Source organism: Crotalus tigris, unplaced genomic scaffold, assembly GCF_016545835.1.
Source record: "Crotalus tigris isolate CLP2741 ecotype Arizona unplaced genomic scaffold, ASM1654583v1 scf7180000024291.2576520, whole genome shotgun sequence".
NCBI classification, from domain to species: Eukaryota; Metazoa; Chordata; class Lepidosauria; order Squamata; family Viperidae; genus Crotalus; species Crotalus tigris.
This window is the reverse complement of record NW_024100464.1, coordinates 1,361,921-1,375,798: the sequence shown is the minus strand read 5'-3', so window position 1 is coordinate 1,375,798 and position 13,878 is coordinate 1,361,921.

Genomic DNA, 13,878 nt, shown 5'->3' with positions numbered 1-13,878 from the left:
ACACTCGAAGAGCCACTTGGACCCGTTGCCCAGAGAAAAGAAAACACTGGGACCCACAAAACTTGTGCACGCACTCACACATGCGCGAGGGGGAGAGCCTGATTGAAGAGTTTAAAAAGAAATAGAGGCTGCTGTGCATGAGTTCTCTCTCTCTTTCTCTCTCTCTCTCTCTCTCTTTCCCTCTCTTTCTTTTTCCTCTCCCTCTCTCTTTCCTCTCTTTCTTCTCTCTTTCCCTCTCTCACTCTCCTCTCCTCCCTTTTTCTTTCTCTCTCTTTCTCTCTTTCTCTTTCTCTCTCCCCCTCTCCTCTCCCTCTCTCTCTTTTTCTCTCCCTCTCCCTCTTTTTCTTTCTCTTTCCTCTCCCCTTTTTTTCTCTCCCTCTTTCCTCTCCCTCTTGCCCTTTCTCTCTCTCCCTCTCCTCTACCTCTCTTTCCCTCTCTCCCTCTCTCTTTTTCTCTTTCCTCTCCCTCTCTCTTTCCTCTTCCTTTCTCTTTCTTTCCTCTCTCTCTCCTCTCTCCCTCCCTCCCTCTCTCTATTTCTCTCTCTCCCTCTCTCTTTTTTCTCTCTCCCTCTTTCTCTCTCTTTCTCTCTCCCTCCCTCTCTCTTTTTTTGTCTCTCTCTCTCCCTCCCTCCCTCTTTCTCTCTCTCTCTCTTCCCCCCCATCTCCGATCTTCTGCTCATCTGGGAAGCTGGTTTCAAGCTGTTCTCCAACAAACTGACACACATTCTTATTGGGCTGGCTCTCTCCTGCCCTTCCTGTTTCCTGCTTCCTGCAGAGACGCAGCCAAGGCAAGAGCCCTGCCCAATAAGCGTGTCAGCTCATTGGAGAACAGGGTGAGGCCACTCCCTTTTTGAGAGAGAGAGAGAGAAGGGAAGGGCAAGCACCTTTCTCTGTCTCTGTCTCTCTCTCTGCAAATGGCAGAGGAGGCTGTGAGCCGCAGAAGAAGGCTCAAAGAGCCGCATGTGGCTCTGGAGCCGCGGGTTGCTGACCCGTGAACTAGATGATAATATCTAATACATAGTGATTCTGCATCTTGTTGCAAATATTTAATGCAACTTTTTGTCTAGAGAGTAACCATCTATCAAAAGCAAAAATGACACTCCACAAGCTTATGTTCCCCCTTCTACTGACAGAAACATTATATAAATTGTCTATATCTAAATTCAATTTTTTGATGACCCAGCTTCTAATTTTTTGAGACAGTCTAAAACCACAGCAAATGATGCTCACGAGACACTGTTTTTCAGCAAATCATCAGCTTTGCCCAAGACCATTTATAGTCCAGATGATTTTCTTCTTTATATCTGTCTAACAAATACTTCAAATCTTGATTTCAGCTATAGCACAGGTCATCAAAGCTTATAAGAATGCTCACATAAATAATAACTCTCTTTCATATGAAATATTTGTTCTGTTAAAAAAGGTATTACAGGAGAAGAAATAAAGTTATGCACAGAACAGAACCAGGTTACACCAAGCTGTGATATTTGAAGCCAGTGTTCTGACACCAAGTATTTTGATTTCTAGCAGAATTCAATCCCATAAATAGCTATAACTTAATTCCCAATGGGACAATAAAGCTCCAAATAAAGATCTAATCTTAGCAGAATTTCTAAAAAAATAAATCCCACCTGTGGTCATCTGTCCTAATCCCTTTTTCAGTATCCCCAAAGATTAACTTAATTCTATAACAAGTAATAGGTCTGATCCCACTAATTATTAAGAAATAGTCTCTAGGGACTTCTGGTCTTGCGCCATAGTGATCGGTTGCAGGATTGCGGGCCTCTGCACTCCACGGCTACTTTTGCCCTGCCAGAGGACCCTAAATGGGTCTAAGTCGCCCTGGAGAGGAGGCTAAGAAAGAAGGATTCCCCGTCAACTCTGGAACAACAGCAGTCATTTCGTTCGGATTGGGGAAAGCCTTCTAACCCGACAGGAGAAAGGCTGGCCATACCTCACTGACCAGCCCAAGCTACTTGCAGCCAAAGTACAAGGCACTAACCAGCACAACAGTGAACAGTGAGCTTGAAACTGGGGGAATTTGATCTTCTCTCTCCTATTTTATACCTAATTTTCTGGAAAAGATCCCCAAGAAGCAAAAGGCCTCCCAAAGTGAGAAGGGAGGGAATTGCCTCACCCTTCTATAGAGGGAAGTGGCGAATTAAACCCTCATGGGGAATAAACTTTACTACGATTTGGATAAATTTGAAAGCTAAGAAAATTGTTAAAACTCTATACCTGAAAAAGCATTGATGAAATTATATATATATAAAAAGAAGAACAAAAAATAATTCGTTTTAAAAAGTTGAAAAATGAACAGTGACATCTAGTGGAGGATTAGAGAAAACTACAGCAGCACTGACCCAGAATTTGTCAAGACACCTAGAAACAGCAAAAAACAACTGGGAACAAAGCATTGAATTATCTACCACTGAGTGAAACTATGCATATATCTTTAGAAACTGAACTACATTCTTAAATCTTAATCTAAGAACTGTTTGCAAAGAAAGAAAAATGTTGGCCTTTGGCTAATCTTCTAAAGGAGAAATTTCTGGAAAACTTTTAGAAGGTCAAAAACTTTGAACTGAATCCTGATTGGCTGATAATTATAACACCTCTGAAAAGAAAACTGTCACAAAATATTGTTTTCAGTGGTGTCTTGACAATTGGAAACCTACTGGATTATAAAACCATTACATAAAGACAAGACCTATGTAAGATTTGGCTGTTTAGATTTTAAGATGGACTGGCTTGATAAAATTAATTCAAAAGATTATGACACCAATGGAAAACTACTTAGAGGGGAGAGATAAAATGGATATTATAAACCTATCTAAAAGTAATATAAAACCATACCTAACACCTCTTCCTGAAGAACCCAGTTTGGAGCTTCAAAGATCTGCAGGAACAATGACTCAAGACAATACAAATACATTCCAGGAAAAAATATACACAATGCTGCGATAGATTCAAATGATAATTGTTTCAAACCATGATGAGATTAGAAATTAGAAATCTCTAACTCAGTGGTTCTCAACCTTTTTAATGCCGCGACCCCCAACCGGTCATAAGTCGAGGACTACTCAACTGGTGCAGCACTGTTTGCAGAATGGGAATTTTGGCGGGCTTAAGGACAGCCTGGACAATTCCTATTGGCTTTTGAAAGCCAATAGAATAAAAGGGAGTAGCACAGCTAAGAAAAAAGGGGGGGGGGAAAATGGCGGACTGCGTTGTTTGGCGACCCCCATGAAATGGTCGTTTGACCCCAAATGGGGTCCCGACCCACAGGTTGAGAACCACTGCTCTAACTTAAACCTACAACTAAATGACACTAAAAAAATGACAACAAAGAATGAACAAACAAATCAGACAACAGAATATAAATTAAATGAAAGTGAATTAAATAAAAAGCTGCAAATGAAGAAAACTACAATTTAATATAAACAATTTTTTTTTGCAAAACCTTACTATAATAAAGAATACACAAATTTGAGGAGAAAGATTATTAGATGGTGTATTATAGTGGCATAACTTTCATTTGGAAAAGTACTGTGCCTGAATTAACCTGTTTGTTTTCTAGAAAGAGGCGCCTCCTTTTGGAAATTAGGAACGACTGTAAATTCCTTGAAATCCCAGAAAATTGTTTTTCTTCCGCTGAACAAAATTTGGATATGGAAAAGTAAACTTCTTTTTATTATTATTTCCAGAAAGCACAGGGTAACAAAAGAAAAGCAAAGAGAAATAGGAGTGCTTCCTGTTTTGTGCTTCTTAAACTTTTTTTGTGTTATATTAAATTACTCTTTGGTGTATAATAAAAATGAATTTTAATATTCTGCTATTTATTTTTTTCAAAATAATTGATGGATGCAAAGATGATGAGGAAATATTTGCGTTGCTTTTTCTGAGCTTGGGAGAAGTTTTTGCCTTGTGTGATATTTAACAGAAAGAAATAATTCAGTGATTCCCATCAGTCAGTCCTCCGAGAGTTTTAGTATAGCTGGTGTTGTGTAAAACAGTCTCCACTCTGTCTGTCTCTGCATCGTCATAAACTGGAATTCTCTGCTTTAGTCATTCTGTCTCTCTTCAGTTCAGGAGGAAGAGTTGGCAACAATGGTTTAAAGAGGGCTAAAAGTAATGGTGGGGAATTTCCCTTTTCTCCTGGCCTGTGATAAGTGGGGAAAGTGCGCTAAGTCTTGTTCACTTTTCAAACTTTATTCAGTTTATTGATTTGGTTACCATATTCCACAAATTTCAATTAATTATGGATATAATTTGTTAACCAGCTATATTATGCTCATATAGATAAATAAAATTACAAACTTTAGGCTGGGTTCCTTCATGCAGCTTCACCTATGACCTGATTTATGTCTCTCAACATCAGCTATATTACAATCACCAAATCCTATAACAGTTTAATTACCTCGGGTGACAATACATCAGTCTCAAAAGTCTCATACAAAATTTGGCATTCTCTTCTTCATACAATGGTCATGAGAACCTCAGGATAAGTGGACAAGCAACAAGGATTACATTGTTTTACTAAATTCTCTGCACATTTGAATTGCTTCTAAAACAGAAGAAGATATATGCTGACTGGGAGAAAGATATTGTTCTTAGTAATCTGTTAAGTGAGAGTTGCTGTATTACCACTGCAATTGCTACTCAAATAAAGTCCCCTTTGTCCTCATTAGAAGGCAGGCTCAGCTCTGCTGGAATAATATTTATAATGCCATTGAGAAGCTGGTTAGCTAGATCTTGCCTTAAACTTTATAATCTCTGAAGAACAAAATCTTGTTCATTCTTGGAAATTAAGGCAAAGGAGTTCCTGGCTTCCATTCCTTTGTCAGAGCAGGAGAGGAAGAGGGGGTTAATTAATCTTGGCATAGATTGTTTCCTGAAGTCAGGTTTTCTGGAATAGGGGTCAGGGTCTTATCTATATCTTTTCCACCAGTTCTGCTCTTGGCAATGAGCCCAGAAGCAGAAAGCACTAGCATAGCTTAGTTGTGGTGTCTTTGTCATGTCTTTCTTAAACTCTAATTTGATGATAAGGTCAATCTTTAGAAGAATTTTTAAATTCACTGGTAGTCACAGAATCATAGGATTGGAAGGGACCTTGGTGGCCTTCTAGTCCAATCCCTTGCTAAGGCAGGAGACCTTACGATATCCTGGACAAATGGTTGTCCAGTCTATTCTTGAAAATATCCAGTGATGAAGCACTCACAACTTGTTCCCGTTTGATTGTTCTCAATGTCAGGAAATTTCTCCTTAATTCTAGGTTGAATCTCTCTTTAATGATCTTCCACTTGTTGCTTCTTGTCCTGCCCTCATCTCAGGTGCTTTGGAGAATAAGTCAACCTTCTCTTCTCCCCTCAAGTGCTGGAAGACAGCTATCATGTTCCCCTAATCTTTCTCTTTGTTAGGCTAGACATACCTAGTTCCCTTAACCATTCACCATATGATTTACCCTGCAGGCCTCTTATCATCTTAGTTGCTATTCTCTGAGCACTTTCTAGGATCTCAGCATCAAGTATTTTATTACAGCCACCCATAAATCAAACATCCAAATAAAACAAAACTAGAAAGAGCCATCACAAGAGGACATAGCAATACATCACAATCAATGATGCAATCAATGGGCGACCAAGGTCTGCCTAGTTTTACAGGCAGTATATCAAAAACAAGCTATCTTCAGAAAACTGAATCATACTGACCTGACACTAAAAATACAATGAGTATAGTCTAAAACTGGATAAAACACGTAATAAAATCAATTTTAAAAGATTATTAAAAAGATCTAAAATGATTATGTTTTTGGCAAATCCCCAATGCTGCTGCACAGAATCTGGCCACCTGCGCCGTGATCTCTGCCTGCTCATCCTTAAGCAGCCACTGGAGATAGATACTTTCCAAATGACCAGGATATCTATCAATTATGGGGAGGATATGGTTTTTCCGAATGGCTCTGTAGAAGGAACATCGAAGGAGTATGTGTCCAATGGTCTCCACCTCTCCTGAGCCACAGGAGCAGAGTCTTTCAGACAGTGGTGTCTTTTTGTACTTGCGGCTGATGGAAATGCATGGCACCGTGCAAGCGAGAATGCTTTCCAGTGGTTTATTGACTCCAACTGACAAAGATACCTGGCAGGTGTAAACATGTATCTAATAGAGTCTGGAGCCAGAAACAGCAGAGCTATACCTAAGTCCGCTTGCCTCTCGATGTCCTCTACCCTTTAACACAAGGTTTGTTTTGCTTGGTCATAGTCCAATTTGAGAATTGAGGCTGATGAGAAGCCTAGTTTGGCAAGGTTGGACTCGACTGCCTTGATCCATGAAAAGGAAAATTTATCTTGTAGAATTAAGGGAGCAAGGCCTTGCGGAAAGCAATTAAGCCTTATCCAGATGTTTAAGGAAGCTATACAGATTCTTGCTTCGACTTTTATCAGTTCTGTCTCCAGGCGCAGAAGTGCATTAGGAACACAGTGTGGCATATGGAGAATTGTTCTGATAAATTTGGATTGAACTCTTTTCAGTGGTGTAAAACACAAAGCTGAGGGTTCAAGCAAGGTCCCGTAGTGAAGCTGTGCTAGCGACTTGGCCAAAAAGAGCTTAATTGGAGTTGGAACATAGTGTCCTCCCTTTGTGCAGAAAAATTTAAGAATGGCATTTCCTGATCATCGGCCAGAGGCAGCCACGTATTCTCCATGGGCTTTTTGTGAGCCGGTGGCATGGAAGACCACCCCAAGGTACTTAAAGATGGTTACCTGTTCTATTTTGTGGCTATTTAAATACCATATGTACTGTTTTGGCCTTTTTGCAAAAGCCATAACCTTTGTTTTCTCATAATTTATATCCAGTTTATTATATTTGCAATACTGGACAAGGGCTCACAAGGCTCTTTTAAGGCCAGCTGGAGTCCTGGAGAGAATCACAGCATCATCTGCATAGAGCAGCAGAGCAATGCTTCAGTCATCTGTTTTTTGGGGGGGGGATTTGGATTATTTAACCATTTTACCATATCATTTATGTAAAAATTGAAAAGCAAGGGGGCCAAAATGCACCCCCGTTTAACCCCCTTTTGAGTTTCAACTGACCTTGAGAGAGACTCTTGCATATTACACCTCATCTTGAGGGATGTTTTGGTATGTAAGGCATGTAACAGATGGAGGAGTCTATGATCAATTGCAGCAGCTTCCAGCTTCTCCCAAAGCTTAGTCCTTGTAACCATGTCAAAAGCTGCCTTAAGATCTATAAAGGCAGCGTATAATGATACAGGTCTATCTGATGCATATTTTTCAATCAAATGATGAAGAACTAAGCACTGATCTATGGTGCCTCTCCCCTCTCTAAACCCGGCTTGTTCTTCAGCAATCAAGTTCTCAAGGTCCAGCCACTCCTTTAATTTATCTTGAAGGTGTTTGGCATAGAGTTCGCTGATTATATTTATCAGACTTAGCAGTCTGTAGTTGGCAGGGTCGTCTCTTTTTTTCTTTTTATAAATTGGGACCATAATTGCCAAGCCCCAATCCTCTGGGACATGGCCGATGAATATAGGTGAATAGCGCTGCCAGAATGGGTATCCACCACTCCATATTATTCTTTAATAATTTGGCCAAAATGAAGTCAGCTCCTGGAGCCTTCCCAATCCTGAGTTGGCCAATGAAGGATTTGATTTCAAACTCTGAAACTGGAGGCCATTCAGGTAAATCCTTCATTATAGACCTTGTACTCTCGCTGGAGGGGTCTCCATACATTCTCTGAAAATAGAGTTCCCAGGTTATAGGAGATATATGATGGTCTGATGGGGTATAGATTCTTTCAGAGTGGCAAGCTATTAGATGCCAAAATAAAGAAGAGTTCTTTTGCTTTGCTGCCATGATGAGCTGTTCCCAGGAAGACCTTGTGTCTTGTCTCTTCTTGAATGCAATCAATTGCTTGAATTGTTTTTTAAGTGTAAGTAACTGATTAAGAATTGCTTTATTGCCATATCCAGTCTTGCTTTTGTACTGTCTGCCAAGTTAAGTGCTTCCTTGGCTTCTACACAATCCTTTTTTTTTTTACAAAACAAATCCCCTCCCCAAACCCCCCCACCCTCCCGTACCCTCCCCCAGCTCCCCAAACCTCCCAAACCCTCCCCCAACCTTCCCAGAGTTGAATACAGGCTTAATTAAAATTTTTCAAAAAAAAGAAAAGAGAAACTTAAAACACATATAAATCCTAAACAAATGTAAATACCTTAAATTAAATAGATTATCTTCTCTAAAAAATAATAATTGCAATCATTAAACACATTATAATATACTCTAAACATTTTCTAATCATACTTATAATATTATCCATCATTCTATATAAACTCCCTCCAGAACACAAATTTAAACATTACTTTCTTTGAACATCTATACCTACAATATAAAATCTAATATGAATCATAAACCAAATCTGAATACATTTAATTAAACAAGTTATACTCCCTCCAAAACACAAATTTAAACATTACTTAAAACTTAAAACATTAGAATCCCCTTGTACGCATTTAAATCTTTACCAATAACAAATTCCATCTTAAAAATAATAATAATAATAATTTAAAAAAAAACCAAACACTAAACACATTATAGTATACTCCGAACCTTTTCATATCATACTTATATTATTATCCATCATTCTTTATAAACTCCCTCCAAAACACAAATTTAAACATTACTTAAAACTTAAAACATTAAAATTCCCTTATACACATTTAAATCTTTACCAATAACAAATTCCATCCACAATGAACACAACCACAAGAAACACAGTCCTTATCAGTCTCAATTGTCCATATGAAATTTTCATTTGATCTCCATCCTTATCAGTCTCTCTTATCCATCAAGCTCGAGAGAAATGCTTTGAGATCTGCCCTTAAAAGTTGCTCCGAAATTATAAATCCTGACTCTCCCGCCGACTCAGAAGCCAATACATGTGAGGATTCCTTAAACTCCTTCTTCTGTTGGTCTTTTTCTTTACAGTTATATGTTGTACGAGTTGTCCTCTGCCCCTTCCTCTCAGCTTGTTGAAGCCCCTCAAACTGAGATTTCCCATTTTCCATTTCTTCAGACAACAATTCTACCCTTGAAGGTTGCTCCAAAAACTTTATAAGTCTTACTTCTCCCGCAGGTTCAGAAACCAATAGATGTGAGGCTTCCTTAACCTTCTTCTGTTGCTGCTTTTCTTTACAGTTATATGTTGCACAAGTTATCTTCTGCTCCTCGATCTGAACTTGTTGAGGCCCCTCAAGCTGAGGTTCCCCAATTTTCATAAGTGTAGGCTCTTCAGACTGTAATTCTACCTTCTTTTCTTCCAAGACTTTAAACTTAATAGATGGCGATGAACATACCCCCAGGACCGAAGTATAAAAATCTTTTGCTTGAGAAACAGTATTAAGTTTATAACATATCCCCAGGTAATTCACCACCATTCCAATCGTAACATCCCATCTGAACGAGATTCGTCTCTTTTTAAGTTCATCTGCTAAAAAAGCAAACTCCTTTCTTCTTCTTAAAATTTTAGATGGGATCTCCTTTAGGATTATAACGTCTTGTAAAGCAATTTGAAATCTCTTCTTATAAAAAGCTTGTATAATTTCATTGCGCAGGGATCTTTTCCCAAAGTAAATTACCACATCTCTTGGCAAATTCTTTTGCACTGCCACCACAGAATTAACTCTAAATAATTTTTCAATTTCACTAAGTATTTCCTCTTTTTCTTTATTCAAAATCACAGCAAAGTCCTTTGCAACCATCTCTTTCAGATCTCCTTGCAAAGACTCTCCCAAGCCTCTAATTCTTAAGGCGTATTCCATTTGTCCATATTGAAGCATAAGAATCTCATTTTCCATTTCTTTTTCCATGCTTTCAAATTTTCCCTCCATCAATTCCACTTTTTCAACTACCTCTTCCACACGGGAATTCAGCTTTTCAAGAACAGAGGCAACTCCTTTTAAAGCCAAAACTATATCTTGCCTCAAAATCTTATTATTTTCCTCTAAAATCTCTTTCATTTCTGCCCTAATTTGAGATATAACATTTCCCATCATATCTTGCAGATCCTTCACAATTATTGGCTGGACCAAAGAAGAGGGTGAGGCTATTGATTTAGGAACTGTAGGAATCCCTGGACGCTTTGGAGCCATCTTAAAAAAAAAAAATCTTTACTCCTTCTTGAGAATTACAAAAATTAGACAAAAGAAAAAAAAAGATTAAATCCAAAAAAATTCAAAAAATCCTTCAAAAGGAGGTCATTATAGCAAAAAAAATACTAAACACTTACAAAAATTAAACAAAAGAAAAAGAGAGATTGACTCCTTCAAAGGGAGATCATTATAATAAAAAGGGGGGGAGTCAAAAAAAAGGAAAGAAGAAAAAAGGAATTAAATAAAAAGAAATCCATTCCATTTTTTAAGAATACAAAAAACAAAACAAAAAAGTTAAACAAAAATAATAGTGCCTCTAGAATCCAAAAAAACCGATCGCCATCTTATTTTCCCTTTCAGCAAAAAAAGAAAAATAAAACATCCATTCCAATCATTAAAAAGAAAAAGAAAGAGAAAGGGAAGGAAAAACACCAAAAGCCTGCCTTTTAAAAGTACAAAAGACAAAGCGAGAAAGTCAAACAAAAACAATAATGCTTAAACACCAGAAAGCCTGCCTTTTAAAAATACAAAAGACAAAACGAAAAAGTTAAACAAAAATAATAATGCTTCTAAAATCCAAAAAAGCCGATCGCCATTTTATTTTCCCTTTCAACAAAAAAAAAGAATAAAACATCCATTCCAATCATTAAAAAGAAAAGAAAAGAGAAAGGGAAAGAAAAACGCCAGAAAACCTACCGATCGCCATTCTAGCTTCCCAAAAGGAAAAAAAAAACTCCGGAAAGTCTGCCGATCGCCATTTTACTTTCCCTTTCAGCAAAAAGTAAAAAGTAAAAAGAGGGAATATAAACGTAAAAATAAGTCTTTAAACTTAAAATCCATATAAAGTCAAAGAAAGCAAAAGCTAAATCCTCTAATCAACTCTGTCCGCTTCTAAAAAAAAAAAAAAACTCACCAGATCCCTTTAAACGCGGAGGTGGTTGCAACGGCTTGTTTTGTCCCTAGGGACAAAAGCAGCTGGGAAGCGGAGACAGTCTGAACTCCGTGGGAGCACTCTCTCACCCCCCCCCCCAAAAAAATTGGGGGTGCATAAGAGGCTCTACCACTATTCAGACAACCCTCTTCCCCCCCCTTTGCCCGGGAGGGGGATTTTGAACCGCTGAACAGCTGATGTCCGCTGTTCATAGCGATTCATTACACTTACCCAGGAGGACGGCTACAAAGTAGCCGCCATCGCCCGCGCAGATCCACCGGAAGTCCGCTTCTACACAATCCTTGTCAAACTGGTTTGAAGGTGGTACAGAATCTCTTAGCTGAGAAATTTCGGTCATGTGCTAATAATGGTTGTAGCTCATAAACTAAACTTTTATATTGTTCTAATAAATCTTGATTCGGGTTGGCTAATATAAAGGTTGCATGGATTTTTTTGAAAATTATCCTCTGTCAGGGCTCTCCTTATCTTCTGATCAAGTTGTTGGGTCCATTTGATCTGGCATCTTGTTAGGCCGGCTGTAGAGATTGCAGGGATAAAATGGTCCTTGGAGGGTATCTGCCTGATAAAGGGCTTCATGTATATACACAGAGGAAAATGGTCACTTTTTAAGGCAGGACTTCAAAATTTTCTATATGATGTACTAAGTCCATAGAAGTTAAAATGTAGTCAGTGGTGCTAGTTTTGTACCCTGCTATGAATGTAAACTCACCAGGATAGTCACCAGGCCATGAGCCATTTGATATGAAGAAGTTAAATTTATTTGCCAACTTGGCAAGACTGAGGCCAGCATAATTAGCTCTAATGTCTTTAGAGAGTCGTATGAGGGGGGCGTTGGTTTGTATAGGGACCTCCGATGGTGGGTATTGATGTTTCATGAATAATGTATTATTATTCTGGTCCCAATCTGGCATTAAAGTCTCCCCCTAGTAGTGCCCTGGCATTGGGTGTTCCATGAGTTGTTTATTAACGTAGTGTTCCAACTCCAGCCATACAGCAGTGGTTTCAGCTTTTCTTAGTGAGGGAGGGAGATAAACATTAATTATCAAAAGCAGGACTGAGGAGAAGTGCCATAGCTGAATGGTTTAAAGGGGTAATAAGTGTAGACTCTGCTCTCAAGTTGGTAGAAATAAATATACCCAGCCCTCCTTTCAGTTTCCCTGGGCCTCTGCTTGGCCTTGCTTCCAGCTTACATGCATGAAACCCATTAAGCAAGAGATCATCAGTAGTCCAAGTCTCTTGCACCAATATAATATCCTTACCTTTCAGAGGATCAGAGTGGTAAAGCCTCTGAAACGATATTACCCGGCTACGTGCCGTGACATGATGTTTAAAGTGTTTTTCTTGCACTGGCCTTCATATAGTCAGTTCAAGTTCTCCATAGGGGCACTTGTTGGAGGATCGTTATGATAATTGTTATTTAATGTATTAGCTTGAATAGTTATTTTCAATGCTTCTTTTAAATCATCCAGTCTCTGTGTATAATTAGCTTGCTCAGGATCTGGCAATATATTGTTAAAGTCTATCAACATTTCTTCTGGCATGCCCTCAGCAGAATCAATGACTGTGGGTAACTCTGTTTGTGGATCACTTCTCTGTTTTCTCAAGGTTGATTCAGCTGCCCGTGTTTCAAACTTATCAGTATGAGGTCTGTTGCCACTTGGATTTAAAGCAATAGTTCCCTCATGGAGAGACTGAACCAGGAGTGGACGCAGGTTGCCTGAGCAGAAAACACGTATTAGAAATATTTAAAGTGCTCAGGAAGTGCTTCATTCTAAGAAGCATCGAGGGAATTATGGACTGCTTAAAGGATAGCAAAATCCGCATATATTGCCTTCTTGTGGGCAGCCACTCTGCATGTAATAAATCAATCTGTGCGTACTCCCAGCAGTGCCTAACAGTTTTTCTATCACTCCAACATCCTCTATTTTCCATCTGTTGTCATAGATTTGCAAGGTAACCTGGTTTGTCTGTAAACTGAGGTTATAATGGTCACCTCTAGAACTATCTGACTGAGTGTTGTTTTCTTTGTGGATATTCTTTCCTCTCTCATTTATAGAAGGGAGAGAGGGGCCTATTCTAGTTTCCATTCTTCATTAGCCATCCCATGTCTATTATTATATGTACTCCTGTTTATTTGACTGTTGATAAACTTTGCAAAAGTTTTTCACCATTGAATTTCATTTTGTTAGATATTGCCCAGTGTTCAAATCTGTCCAGATCCTCCTGTATCTTAAGCCTATCTTCTGGAGTGTTTGCTATTCCTGCCAACTTGGTATCATCTGCAAATTTGATGAGTTCCCCATCTATCCCCTTGTCCAAATCGTTGATGAAGATGTTGAAAAGCACTGGGCCCAGAACACAGCTCCAGGGCACCCCACTACACACTTCCCCCCATGTAGATGCGGTTCCATTGAGGACCACACACTGAGTACGGCCAGTCAGTCAGCTATGAATCCATCTGGTGGTGATGCTGTCTAACCCACATTTTTCTATCTTATTGAGTAGTAGGTTGTGATTTACTTTATCAAATGCCTTACTGAAGTCCAAGTAAATTACATCTTCATGACATCCTTCTGTTGATGAAGCCAAGGACTGCTTTGGCCTTTCTGGCAGTTGTACCTTAGTATATGGAATGGATTAGACACTAGAGTAACATTTTGGGATGAAATGCTTATTGAGAATATGGTGAAGTTAGCAATGCCTTCTTATAGCTCAAACTGTTGTCTCATTATTTGTGTAGCTGTTTGCTATAAAATATT